At 57.2% G+C, this 12,452-nt stretch overlaps 1 protein-coding gene across 1 annotated transcript in view; it reads left to right on the top strand.

Moving 5' to 3' along the window:
• The window catches only part of LOC140000122 (protein YIF1B-like), a 159,383-nt gene that overhangs the window by 57,854 nt on the left and 89,077 nt on the right, over positions 1 to 12,452 (top strand). The window lies entirely within an intron of this gene.

Raw genomic sequence — 12,452 nt, 5'->3', positions numbered from 1 at the left:
CTGCCCAGGAGCAGCTCCTCTGCACAGCGCAGAAGGGCTGGGGGCTCTGACCCCCATGGGGAGAGGAGAGGAGAGGAGAGGAGAGAGGGGTTGGAGGCAGTTGGGAGTGGGAGGGTGCTGAGAGCTGCCTGCAGGAGAAACCTGCACAGCCCTTGACAAGGTAAGTCTCTGGCTGCAGGGCCATGCAGCTGCAGCTCCTGGAAGGGTCTCGTGCTGGGTCTTGTTTCTGGGAGGGCGGTGGGCAATGCAGTAGGCTGTGAGAGTCCTGCTGGATTGCACTGCGAGGTGAGGAAGTCTGGCAGAAGCCCCTTGGAGTGGCCTAAGCCAGGTGCCCCTGACACCCTAGAAGCCTCGAACACCCTGCTGGTGATGCAGGGCTCTCTGTCAGCTGCCCCATAGCTCCTGCTGCATGGAGGTGCCCCTTGGCAGGGCCCTGGTGGTGGCAGGGTGCTGCAGGGCAGCGCTGAGCACAGCCGCATGGGATGGGGTCTGTGAGCACAGGCGGGGGAAAGAAGAGTTTGGCCAAGATCAGCAGGAACAGAGTGGCCAAGAATCCTCTAGGTACAGCATGTTGTGTGCCTGGGATACTGGAATACCCCAGCGTGTGGATATTCACCTGTCTGTGGGGTGTTTTCCTGGGCTTCAGGCTGCTCTCCAGCAGGATGCAGCTCTCTCGTGGCATCCTTGTGGCATCCAGGCGTCCCAAGGAGAAGACACCTCCTTGCTAAGGCCATGTCCGTGCTGCTGGATGTCTGTCTGTGGGCAGCTGGAGTGAGGCCTCGGCAGCCCTGGCTAGGGGGGAAGAGCTGAGATCCTGCTCAGGCCCCCAGGGCCAAGGTAAGGATTCTGTCCAGCCTCACTCGGACTGGGGCTTCTCTGCTCTCAGCTGTCTCCGTTTTTTTCTCAGCGTAACACGAGTATGATCGGTGTCCTAAGCATTACAGGGGGAATTATAAGAAAATACAGCAAATAAAATCTCTCTTGCTCTACAGTGTGGTCGGATGAGTTGTTTGCAAAAAGACTGCATGGCTCATTGATCTGACAAGTGGACTGCACTTGAGTTTCCCCCATGGTCCTGCTTCCCTCCTGCTGCACAGCAGGAAGGACTCCTCTGGAGCCCACAGCAGCCCCTGCTCCCAGTGTCACACGCAGCCAGCACCACCCAGAGCTCAAGCAAGAGAGCTGCAGAAAGCTGCGGGCTTTCCAGGAGATGAAATAGGTTTTCCTCATTGAAGTCTGTTCTATTTTTTTTTTTCTCCTCTTCAAAGATACCTGTGTCCAAAGTCAGCAAATGCCCAACAGCAGCTCTGTGAGCGAGTTCCTCCTGCTGGCATTCGCAGACACGCGCGAGCTGCGGCTCCTGCACTTCGTGCTCTTCCTGGGCATCTCCCTGGCTGCCCTCCTGGGCAACGGCCTGATTTTCACCGCCGTAGCCTGCGACCACCGCCTCCACACCCCCATGTACTTCTTCCTCCTCAACCTCGCCCTTCTCGACCTGGGCTGCATCTCCACCACTCTGCCCAAAGGCATGGCCAATGCCCTCTGGGACACCAGGGCCATCTCTTACCACGGGTGTGCTGCACAGGTCTTCTTTTTTGTCTTCTTGGTTGGAGCAGAGTATTCCCTCCTCACCGTCATGGCCTACGACCGCTACGTTGCCATCTGCAAGCCCCTGCACTACGGGAGCCTCCTGGGCAGCAGAGCTTGTGCCCAGATGGCAGCAGCTGCCTGGGGCAGTGGCTTTCTCAGTGCTGTCCTGCACACAGCCAATACATTTTCCCTGTCCCTCTGCCTTGGAAACGCAGTGGCCCAGTTCTTCTGTGAGATCCCCCAGATCCTCAAGCTCTCCTGCTCAGATGCCTACCTCAGGGAAGTTGCTGTACTCTTATTTACTCTTTCTTTAATCTTTGCTTGTTTTGTTTTCATTATGTTGTCCTATATACGGATTTTCAGGGCTGTGCTGAGGATTCCCTCTGAGAAGGACCAGCACAAAGCCTTTTCCACGTGCCTCCCTCATCTGGTTGTGGTCTCTCTGACTGTCAGCACTGGCATGTTTGCCTACCTGAAGCCCCCCTCCATCTCCTCTCCCTCCCGGGACCTGTTGGTGGCCGCTCTATTCTCGGTGGTGGCTCCAGCAGTGAACCCCTTCATCTACAGCATGAGGAACAAGGACCTCAAGAATGCCTTGTGGAAACTGATGACTTGATTTGCTTCGGAAGCAATAATTTCACAGTCTGTTTCTGCAGATTACTCAGAATATCACTTACACAGAACAACCTATATTCCCTTTTTTGTTGTTTTTGTGTGTGTGAGTGTGTATTTTTAGTACTGGTATTACTTAGTTTTGTGTTTTGTTTTGTTTTGTTTTGTTTTGTTTTGTTTTTTTCAGGTTAGGTTGCCCAATAAAATGTCGTTTTTGTCCCACTCCCAATTCTGTACGTGTGTTTAGTGTATGTACTGAGTCTCTGTCCATGTGGAATTATGGTCTCTGTGAACTTTTAACGAAATAAAACAGCCTACACTGCCTTCTTTGTCTGATGTCCTTCCTCTGAGACCTGGTCTGGCTCTGCTGGGGCAGTGCCCATTTGCAGAGGAAAAGAGTCCCATTCCAGCAGCACAGCCAGGGAGCACCAGCGCTTGGGGCATGCCAAGCTGCTCTCTTGCCTCTGCCGCCCTCTCCTGCTGGTGGGGCCAGGCCCGGCTGCTCCTGGAGCTTGGTGCCAGTGCTGTTGTGGGGCTGTGCTGGGACTGCTGGCAGGTTAATGTTTCTTGCAGAGGGAATTAGCATCTGCCAGCAGAGTCCAGGGTATTGGCCGGAGCAGCATGAGCCCATAAAACAGGTGGAGCCCGCAGAGCATGAGCCTGTGCAAGGTGAATTTAGCAGAGCTCAAGTGCTCAAGCTGCTGCCAACAGGCAGAGGAGAGCTCTGCAGCCCCACGACACGCAGTAGCCCCAGCAAAGGAGGCTGGTGACTGATTCCTTGCAGCCTTGGGCAATGACAGTGACCCCATGAGCTGGGTCTGCCTCCCAGCCTGCCCAGCATGGCCCTGCAGAGTGTCCCCGTGCCCTGGGCACCACTGCCCCCTTGCTCTGCAGAGCAGCACCGCCAGCTCGGGCTGGGGCAGGGGCTGGGAGGGCGCTTCCCAGAGTGTCTTCTAGGCCAGCTTCAGGCACACAACATCTGCATGTCAGAGTGATCTTTGCTGTGTGCAAGGAGCTGAGAGACCAACAACAGTCATGGGGCTGGAACATTGCCTGCAAGGTCCCACCTGCCCTAGCACCTCCCAGAACTGGCACGGAACTGGTTCACATGCATCAGAGGGTCTGGGAGCCCAGCAGCAGTGCCATGGGCTTGAAGGATCACAATCAGATCACTTCTACCTGGGCAGGTCCTAGGCCAAAAAGGGGGTGTTTTGTAGGTATGATATTATGAGGCGGTGGTGCCTCAGAAATTCTAAGTCCAGCAGGAAGTGAATGGCTGTTAAATGGCCTTTGAGGTGGCTTCTTGGAGAAATAGCTGGCAGCTCATCCCTTGACTCCCGGCTGGGATCTATGCCATTAGGCTCATATCTGCAAAAGTACCTGAAAGGCAAGCAGAAGGCACTTGCTGTGCCTGTAGTTTGTGAGATCCGCTCTTTCCGAGTACCTGGTAGGCCCCATAAAGGAAGAGGTCTTGGATAGGGCTTGTCATGTCAGAGGTGTCAGCTTTTGCCTGAAGTCATCCTTCAGGACTGCTTTCAGTTTTCAACACAGAGGGGGCCACTGCCTCCAAGATGCCTGGGGTAAACTGAACCATGCACGAGGGCCTGGAAAAAGTTACCCTGGCTGCATAGGAGCCATTCTATATCCAAAAGCTGGAGGCAGGAAACAAATTTTTAGCGTGGTACGGAGCTGCAGGGCACATTGTGCAGGGTGTTCCTGCAGCCTTTATGTTCTTTTCCATCCTGGCTTCGGTGCTGCGTCTGTCTTAAGAAAGGAGTAGCCAACAGAGGTAAGACAGACACTGTGAGATCATGAAAGCCATCAGAAAACTACCCCTAAGAAGATGACTGATATGGGGAGGTCAGAAGAAGCCTGGCCAGGAGAAATGTGAGATTTGGGAGAGAGAAGAGGCCAGCAGGAATCAATGATTTCTGGGAGGCTAGAAGGTTCAGGCAATGTTGATTCTGCTGTAGCACTGACTTAAAAGAGTCATGTAAAGACCTTGCCCTATTTTAACCAGCAACATTAATCCTTAAACCTAAATGCTACTGTACACACTGTCAGGAATCCACTACTCTAATGCCTGACCTCAACGCATCCCTTGAAGCCAAAATTCATCACATAGCCCCTTCCCCTTGTTTTTACTCTCTTAATCACTCTGATCCCTGACCTTAACACTAGCATTAAAATGCTCTTTTTAACCCTAGGAAACTGCCTGAGAGACCTAAACAAAACCCTAAACCACAAAGCTTGTCCATACCCTAAACACAGACCTGATACCCACATAAGAATACCAAAACATTCCCATTCAAACTTTGCTTAATCTTTAACCCAGTAAGGTGGGCCCTAGTCCCTAATCATATACATGAACACCTAACACCCAAAACCCCTGTTCCTGTGCATTAACCTCCTCACCTTCAGCCCCTCTACTAAGCCTTAACTTTAGGCCCGTCATCCCTTGGGACAGGGCAGGAACCATGAGGTTGCTCTGCAGTCATGGCACTCAAAGCTGAATGTGAGGGGCCATGGATCTCATCAGATTGTGGGCCACAAGGAGGAGACAGGGGAGAATGCTCTGATGAGCTCAGCTCTGCCTCAGGAAGTCCTGCACCAGCAGGAGCAATGTGACTGTGGCAGTGACGGTAAGGTCACTTCTGTCCCTGCAGAAGATAGGGCAGCAGCAGGAACATGTCACAGAAAGGGACTGAGAGGTCACTTCTGTCTGTAGGTGGCAGGTCACCCTTGACTTAGAGCTGGGATCGGTACTTTTCGGCTGACATCTGCCAGTGGCCCTGGTAGGCCAGCAAAAGGCACCTGGCTGGCATGCTGACTGTGGGATCCCCTCTGCCTACATACCCAGGAGGACCCATGCAGAAAGAAGGCCCACATATGGGTTGTCCTGTCCCTTCTGCTTGAGTCCATGACTGGACAGCAGCAGGCCCATGGCTTGGAAGATGCTGGTGCGGTGACTTCTGTCTGGTTGGCTGACAGGCCGCAAGGAGCCTGATGGATTGGGATGCCTACTTTAGGAGGGGGTTCCACCCTGATGGAGCTTTCTTTTGTAGTAGAAAAGAGTAGGAGAGAAAAAACTGCCACAAAGTGCACTTTGGAATGTTGGTGCTGGCCACGAGGAGGAAGAACTGTCCCTCAGAGTGTTGTGCTGCGTTGCCAGAGGTCACCCAAAGAGCGTCTGTGATCAGAGCATGGCTTTGTGTGAGAAGGAGCAGCTGGGGAGGGTTGATGAGACACTGGTGAAATGATGGAAATGCTGGGATGAGAGCAAGGTGGTGAACAGAGACGGGTGTCTACAGTCCTCAAAGAAATAGGTGAAAGTCATCAAAGTCAACAAAGTGCTCTGCCGGGCACTACCCAGCCCAGCCCGGCCCCTGCCCACCTCTCCCCACCACCCTGCCCTCTCTCCAGCCCAGCCCAGCCCAGCAGCCCAGGCTGGGCTGGCCCCAGGGCAATGCCCTCCACAGGCTGCTGCAGGGCTCTGGGCACGGCCACCCCAGCCCCAGCCCCTCACAAGGCACCGCAGCTGCTGGGACAAAGTGTGGTGGTTTCACTCAGGTGGGCAGCCGAGCTCCACCACAACCGCTCTCTCACTGCCCCTCTCCTCAAAGAGGAAGGGGGAGAAAATACAACACAGAGAACTCGAGGTTTGAGATGAGAAAGGTTTAATTAAATGGAAAGGGAATGGGGAGGAAAAAAAAAAAAGAAACAAAAGAAACAATCAGTCCGCGCGGGAGCACGGAGAGAGGGAAAAAAAAATTATTCTCTACTTCCCATCAACGAGCGGTGTTCAGCCACGTCCTGGGAAGCAGGGCCTGAGGGTCCGAGCCACGGCTGCGCTCGCGTCAGGCAGCACCCTGGGGTGTCACCAAGTGACGTCACAATGGGTGCCCACCCAGCCCAGGCGCGTGTCACAGTGGCACCCATTGTGACGTCACTTGGTGACACCCCAGGGCTCCGCCTTATAAGAGCGCAGCCGTGGCTCGGACCCTCAGTGTCGGTGCACGGCAGTGACGGACAGGGCAGGAGCACAGGGCCTTCGAGGAGTCCCCGAGCATAGCCCACGTCCCACAATGCCGCAACCGCCCGCCCAGAGGAGCCGCCGGTTTCTATCTGAGAACTCTCCCACTCCAGAGGCTGCTTCTGAAGGGGATGAGGAGGGAGGCATGCCCCCCAGGCAGCCCAGGCTGGCCTGGCAGGAGACCTGGTCTTCTAGGGGCAGCAACCGGCCAGCAGAGGACAGCTTGCTGGCAGTGGAAAGAACCCCAGTCGAGGCCTTTTTGCCATCAGAGGACAGCAGCCTGTCAGAAGACAGCTTGCTGGCAGAGGACAGCACCTCGGTAGAGGACATATTGCCGGCAGAGGACAACAGCCTGGCAGAGGACATTTTGCCGGCAGAGGCCATTGCTCAGGCAGCGGGCAGCAGCCAGGTAGAGGAGAGCCAGGACGACGTACAGTGGCTGGATCCCAGTGAGTCAGGGTCTTCGGGATGGGGTGGGGAGGGTTGGGGACACAGAGACCCCTGCCTGACTCCAGGACTCCTTCCCTGGGTAAAGCGGCGCTTGGGCTGACGGGGCCGAGCTTCCTCCGCAGCACCACAGAATGCCAGGACGCTTTGGGCTGGGGGGGACCTCGGCGATCACGATGCTTCCCCCCAGCCCAGGCTGCCCAAAGCCCACCCAGCCTGGCCGTGGGCAGTGCCAGGGAGGGGGCACCGCAGCCTGCGCCAAGGCCTCACTGCCCTGGGCGTGAAGGAGAGAAATCCCTGCCTGTCCGAAAGAAACCTGCCCTCTTTGAGGTTAAGGCCGTCACCCCTTGTCCTGTCGCTGCAGTCCATGATGAAGATCCCCCCCCAGCTTTCCTGGAGGCCCCTTTGGGCACGGGGAGGCCGCAGCGAGGTCCCCCCGCAGCCTTCTCCAGGCTCCACAAGCCCAGCTCCCTCAGCCTCTCTTCCCAGCGGAGCTGCTGCAGCCTCTGGGCATCCCCGCGGCCTCCCCACGGCCTTCTGGGGCTGGGGCCCTTCCTCTCCTCACCCCTGCATTCAGCCCCTCTCTGCAGCACTCTTTGCTTTCCTCCTTTCCAGGTAAGGCATGGAAACTGTGCAGAGACAAGGCCGTGGAATTCATCAGGGCATATGTCAGAGGCACAGAAAAGGTAATGGCAGCCGCTTGCATCACAGCTGTGCTCCTGGCGCTGCCCTCCAGGGGTCCCACACAGCCCCAGACCCCTCAAGGCTTTGGTCCTGCTGGCCGTGGGTGTCCCCCTAATGCTCTGTTGGTGTCTTTGTGGCTGCCAGGACGACGAGGAGCAGAAGATGCTGTTCCTCAGCAAAATCTGCGATCTGTGCACATGTGTCACAGAGAGGGGTGTGCCAATGAACTTGCATGACTTCTGCTGCCAAACTAACCTGGTGGAGAACATCATGGTGAGAGGATGCGCAGCGGGTTGGGGAAGGGGCAAGGCCCCCCGGCACCAGCCCCCTGGGAGGCGAGGGCTGGGGCAGCGCTGGCTCTGCTGCTGCTGGGTGCCGGCGGCTCCAAGGTCTCATCCTGCTTGTGCTCTGCAGGCGCTGCTGGAAAAGGAGCCCGTGGACAGCTTGCGCACAGCATTCCGGCAGAAGGCCATGGAGACTGTCGCCCTCCTCAGGTGCGTGCCCAGCCCCTGGTGGCAATGTCCTGGTGGCCCTGAAGCTGGCAGGGAGGCTGCCCGTCCCTCCCAGGGATGCCTGGCCAAGGGAGGTCTGTGTCCTCCTTCATAAGCCTCAAGGCACTGCGTCCAACAGGCTCCTCTCTCTCTCTCCTTCAGCAAGACCGTGCCAACAGCACTGCATGGCAAAAGGGAGAGTCTCCTAAACATGTGCTTCAAGAGCGTCTTCTTTCTGCCTCCCGAGTCAGATGTGCCAGAGACAGGAGTGCTCTACGCCGAGGTATGTGCTGGGTGAGGTACCGGCACCCCCAGTCATGCTGAGCTGCTGCCTTGCTTCCCCGTGCTGACACAACCAGAGACCAGTGCAGGGCCGGGGCCCAGATTTGCTTTCCCAGCCTCACCCTTCCCCCTTCCCCGACCTGATCTTGTGCTGCAGGAGGTCTGCACACAGCAGCTTTTTAGCCCCAAAGCCACCCCTGAACTCCCGAGGGGCTCAGAGCCAGCTCCTGGGGGTGAGGAGGGCCAGAGAAATAATTCGATGCTCTTCTGTCCTCCCTGCAGACTATGAAAGCCATGGACACCATGCTGGAGGGCTTCGTACTCAACTGTCCCATCGCCAGTTTCAACACAGAGATGCAGAATATGTTGAAGGTTTGGCATTTGCAAAGAATTTCCAAAGAATCCTCTCAGGTCACATTTGCAGACCGCTGTCAACCCCCAGCAACTTCTCTCCTCGCAGGCGCTGCTGGACTTTGCTGTCTCCAAAAACTCAGATGTGCGTGAGAGCGCTGTGAAGGTGATTGAGAGGCTGATTACTTTCTTCCGCTGGTATTTGGTGATCAAGGTAAGGCACAAGGAATTTTCCACCCTTTCCTGCATCCCAGAGCATCCTGCCATGCAAGGGTGCCTGCGAGGCAACCCTCAACGCACGTGAGTGCCTCAGCACTGTGAATTGAGGGTCTTCATTCCTCCTTCACCCCTGCTCTTCCCTCCCCAGGCCCTGCTATCTCAGGGGCTGGCTCTGCCTCCACTAAGCCCTTTGTCTCTCCTCCCTTCCTCAAACAGATCTTAGGGAACTTTGAAAACTATGGCAACGATGAGCCCACAGATTTCAACCTGCGCATCCCCATCCTGGGCAAGCTGCTGGGCCACCTCTTGCTTTTCAGCAGTGGCGATGATTCCATGAGCCACTCAGCTTTGGGAAGTCTTCATCGCATGTACACAGTCGTCAGAGAAGGAAGAGGTAAGAAGGTGTGGTGGGCAATGTCCATCTGCACACAGACATCTGCTGGTTTGTCTGCCTGTTCTCCCTGAGTATTGTGAAGGATTGCTTTTGTGCTTGGTGGAGGCTGCCCACGGAATTCTGCCAGGTTCCCTGGCCTCCTCTGCTCCTCACAGCAGCTTCCCGCAGCATTCTGGCTATCGTTTTCCGCAGAAGCTAGACGCTCACCTGCCGTCCAGGAGCAGTTCTCTGCTGCTGTCCTTCCCAACCCTCCCCAGATCACCTACCACGCTGTTTTGTGGTGTCCCCCAGTCTAAGCCATCGATCGATGAGCACTTCCCAAACCGCATCTTCCCCGAGGAGTGAACAGCAGAGCCAGCCGTGCATCACCAGGGATGGTGACGCCCTCCAGAATGCTCCCTGACTGTTTGCTCCCTGCCGTCTTAAAGGCAGGTGTCAGGGGGCTTCCTGCACATCCTGACCCCGAGCAGAAGGGGGTCTGTGACACGCTGCTACCCCCACGGCACCCAACGCCATTGCTTCTCCTCCTTCTGCATCATCCCTGAGGTCCCTCTTGCTCCCAGCACTCCTCACCTTGTGCTTTACATCCCTGCCCACCACTCTCCTCGCCGGGGGTCTGAGCCTCCCTCCTCAGCCATTCCTAGTGAAAGTGCTTTTCACCATTTGGCAAGCTTGTTGGCAAAGATGCTCTTCCCTACTGACTCTTCGCTGTTTCCCCCTGTTTAGAATGCATATTGAGAGAGGACATGGTAAATTATGCAGAGAGACACAAGAAATTGGAGTATGCAAAACTTCCATTTTCTATACCATCAACTCCGTGTGAAATTGCCAAGGTAATGAGCTCTGGCCTTGCTGGGGATCTTGTCCGCAGCATCAGCAGGCATCTCGTGTGAGCAAAGGGGTCCAGAACCGGTGGGGCTGGCACGGCCTCACTCGCCCTGCTGAGAGGGTTCCTCTTGTCCCCAGGCTGGGGCTATGCGAAGGCTGCTCCCCTGTGTCCCGGCAGCAGCTCCAGCCCTCCTGGCCACCAGCAAGCCCTGGTTACCTGCAGGGCCAGCACTCTGGCCCCATATGCCCCATCCTCACCCCTTCCCCCGAGGGCCCTCTCTCCAGAGCTGCCCTTGCTGCTCAGCTAAGCAGCACCCTTGGGACACTCAGTGAGGCATGTCTTCGCTCCTCCTTCTTCCCACAGCGGTTTGGAGGACATCTCTTCCCTGCTGAGAGGCTGGACATCATCCTCACAGCCCTGGAAGCTTTACAAGACTCCAGCATCCATGACAAGCAGGGGGCCTGCAGCGTGCTGGACGCAGCCTTGGAGGACCCTGACTACTGGCTGACAGATGTAAGTGGCCTGTGGCCATGGCCCTGCCCTTGAGCTCTTCCAGGCGTGGTTCCTCTCTCCTTCCCTGCCTCCCTCCCTGCCTCCCTCGCACATCGGGGTCTCTTGGGCTCCAGAAGCCACCTGAAGCCAGCAGAGAGCAATGGAAGGGGCCAAAGTTTGAGTGGCAGCTGTGGCAATGGCTGCGGTCTGCTGGCAACACCATTCCCACTTTGTCCCCCAAGGTGCCAAAGATCATGGAATGCATCAGGAGAAACCTGGGCAGCATCCACACGGCATCGGCGCGGCAGTGCCTGGACTCCCTGCTTCTCCAGATGACCAACATGATGCCCAGGGACGAAGCCAAGAACTTGCTGCAGTTCTCTCCGCCACGTGACAGGTCCTGGCCTTAACATCCTTGAGGGCTTGTTCCGCGTCGGGAGATGCACCTGGAGACTCTCTGCTTGCCACACCAATGGCAAAGGGCAGGACATCCCCAAGGAGCACAGCCCTCCTTCCCACCAATGTGTTCCAGCCCTACTGGGCCAGCCAGGGCTGCAGCAGCCCAGCTGTCCAAGGCAGCCCAGAGTCCCCCTGCCCCCAGGGAACACCAGCTCAGCCCCCTCCTGCCTGCCCAGGCTGGGCCCTCAGTGTTCCCCAAGTCACAGGGGCTGCAGGACAGCCTGGGTCCTCTGGGGCTGGCCCAGTTTGTGGCCCTGCGGCTGAGGCAGCCTCACTGACAGAGGATTCTGGGCTTGCAGCACTGACCTGGCCATGTGGGAGGTGATCCTGGCCATGCCGAGGACCTTGGAGAGGGTTTTAAGCATCATGATGGAAGACTTGCCGCTGCGCAACTGGTGCACCGCAGTCACCGAAGACACCTGCATCCGTCGCTTGGCTGTGAGTTCCCAGATGAAACCTTGCTCCCAGCAGGGCTACGTGTGCCCCTTCAGGCACACAGGCACAGCCCTGTGCCCATCTACCCCCAAACTGCCAGCTCCCGCAGGACGTACGGACACATGGTCCCTGGGGCCGGCAAGCCCCCGTAGCTCCCCGCGCCTGGTGCCTCTTTGGTGCCAGCTGGCGCTGCCCCATCCCTGCCCAAAGGTGGGAGAAGAAGAGGCTGCAGGGAGCCCTGCAGGCCCTGCCAGGCTCTCACTGCTCTTTCTTGCAGATGCTGGCCCAGAATTACACTTATGAGTTTGGTAACCCAGTGCACCTCCTGAGCTACCTGTGGCACCCAAGACCAGAGATGCGCTTGATGGTTCTGAAAGGGCTCTGCACCGTGTCAGAGAGCCCTGAGAAGGTGAGCGGGCCATCGTCAAGCAAAGCCATGTTGGCAGCCTGGGGCTTTGCTCTTCTGCCCTCCCGTCCCTCCCCGCTGCCAGGAAGCAAGGCAGGAGGCTGGTGCTCAGGAACCAGAGCCCTTTGCCCAGGGTGGTCTCTCACTGCCTCACGGAAGGGAAATGGTGTCTTTCCTACAGGCAAGGGAAATTCAGGTCGTGCTGTCACACATTGTGGAGGCCCTGCAGGACACCAACACAGACATGGTGCTGAAGGCCCTGCTTGTGCTGAGAAACGTGATGGCTCATGTGGAGAGGAGGGAGGCCAGTGGCCCGCCTCCGCAGCTGGCTGAGAAGCTCCTGCCACTCTTTGACCACGTAAGTGTGCTGCGGGAGCCCGAGCCCTCAGCTGGGCCCCCTGTAACGAGGGCTGCCCTTCAGCCCGGCCCTGTGGGCAGCACTCAGGCAGGGCCTTCCCAGTCTCCTCGTCAGCCCAGGCGCTGGGGAGCTCTGCTTGGGCATGGCTGGTGCGGCTGGTGGCGAAAGTGGGGTGGCTGGCGGGCAGCCTGCGATGGCAACCGATTGCGTTGCCCTTCACGGGCACCAGGCCTTGCAGCTGCCCCTGAGCAGCTCCTCTGGGAAGGATCCAGCGCTGAAGCATCTCACAGTGCTGGGAGCTCCCTTCACATCGGCCACGCTAATGCTGAAATTCCTCCTGTCCTCCTCCCTGCCAGGCGTCCAGCCAGGT

The sequence above is a fragment of the Anas platyrhynchos genome, chromosome 33 (genome assembly GCF_047663525.1).
Source record: "Anas platyrhynchos isolate ZD024472 breed Pekin duck chromosome 33, IASCAAS_PekinDuck_T2T, whole genome shotgun sequence".
Taxonomy (NCBI): domain Eukaryota; kingdom Metazoa; phylum Chordata; class Aves; order Anseriformes; family Anatidae; genus Anas; species Anas platyrhynchos.
Note: the sequence above shows the minus strand (reverse complement) of the source record. Positions and strands in the feature narration are given on the sequence as shown.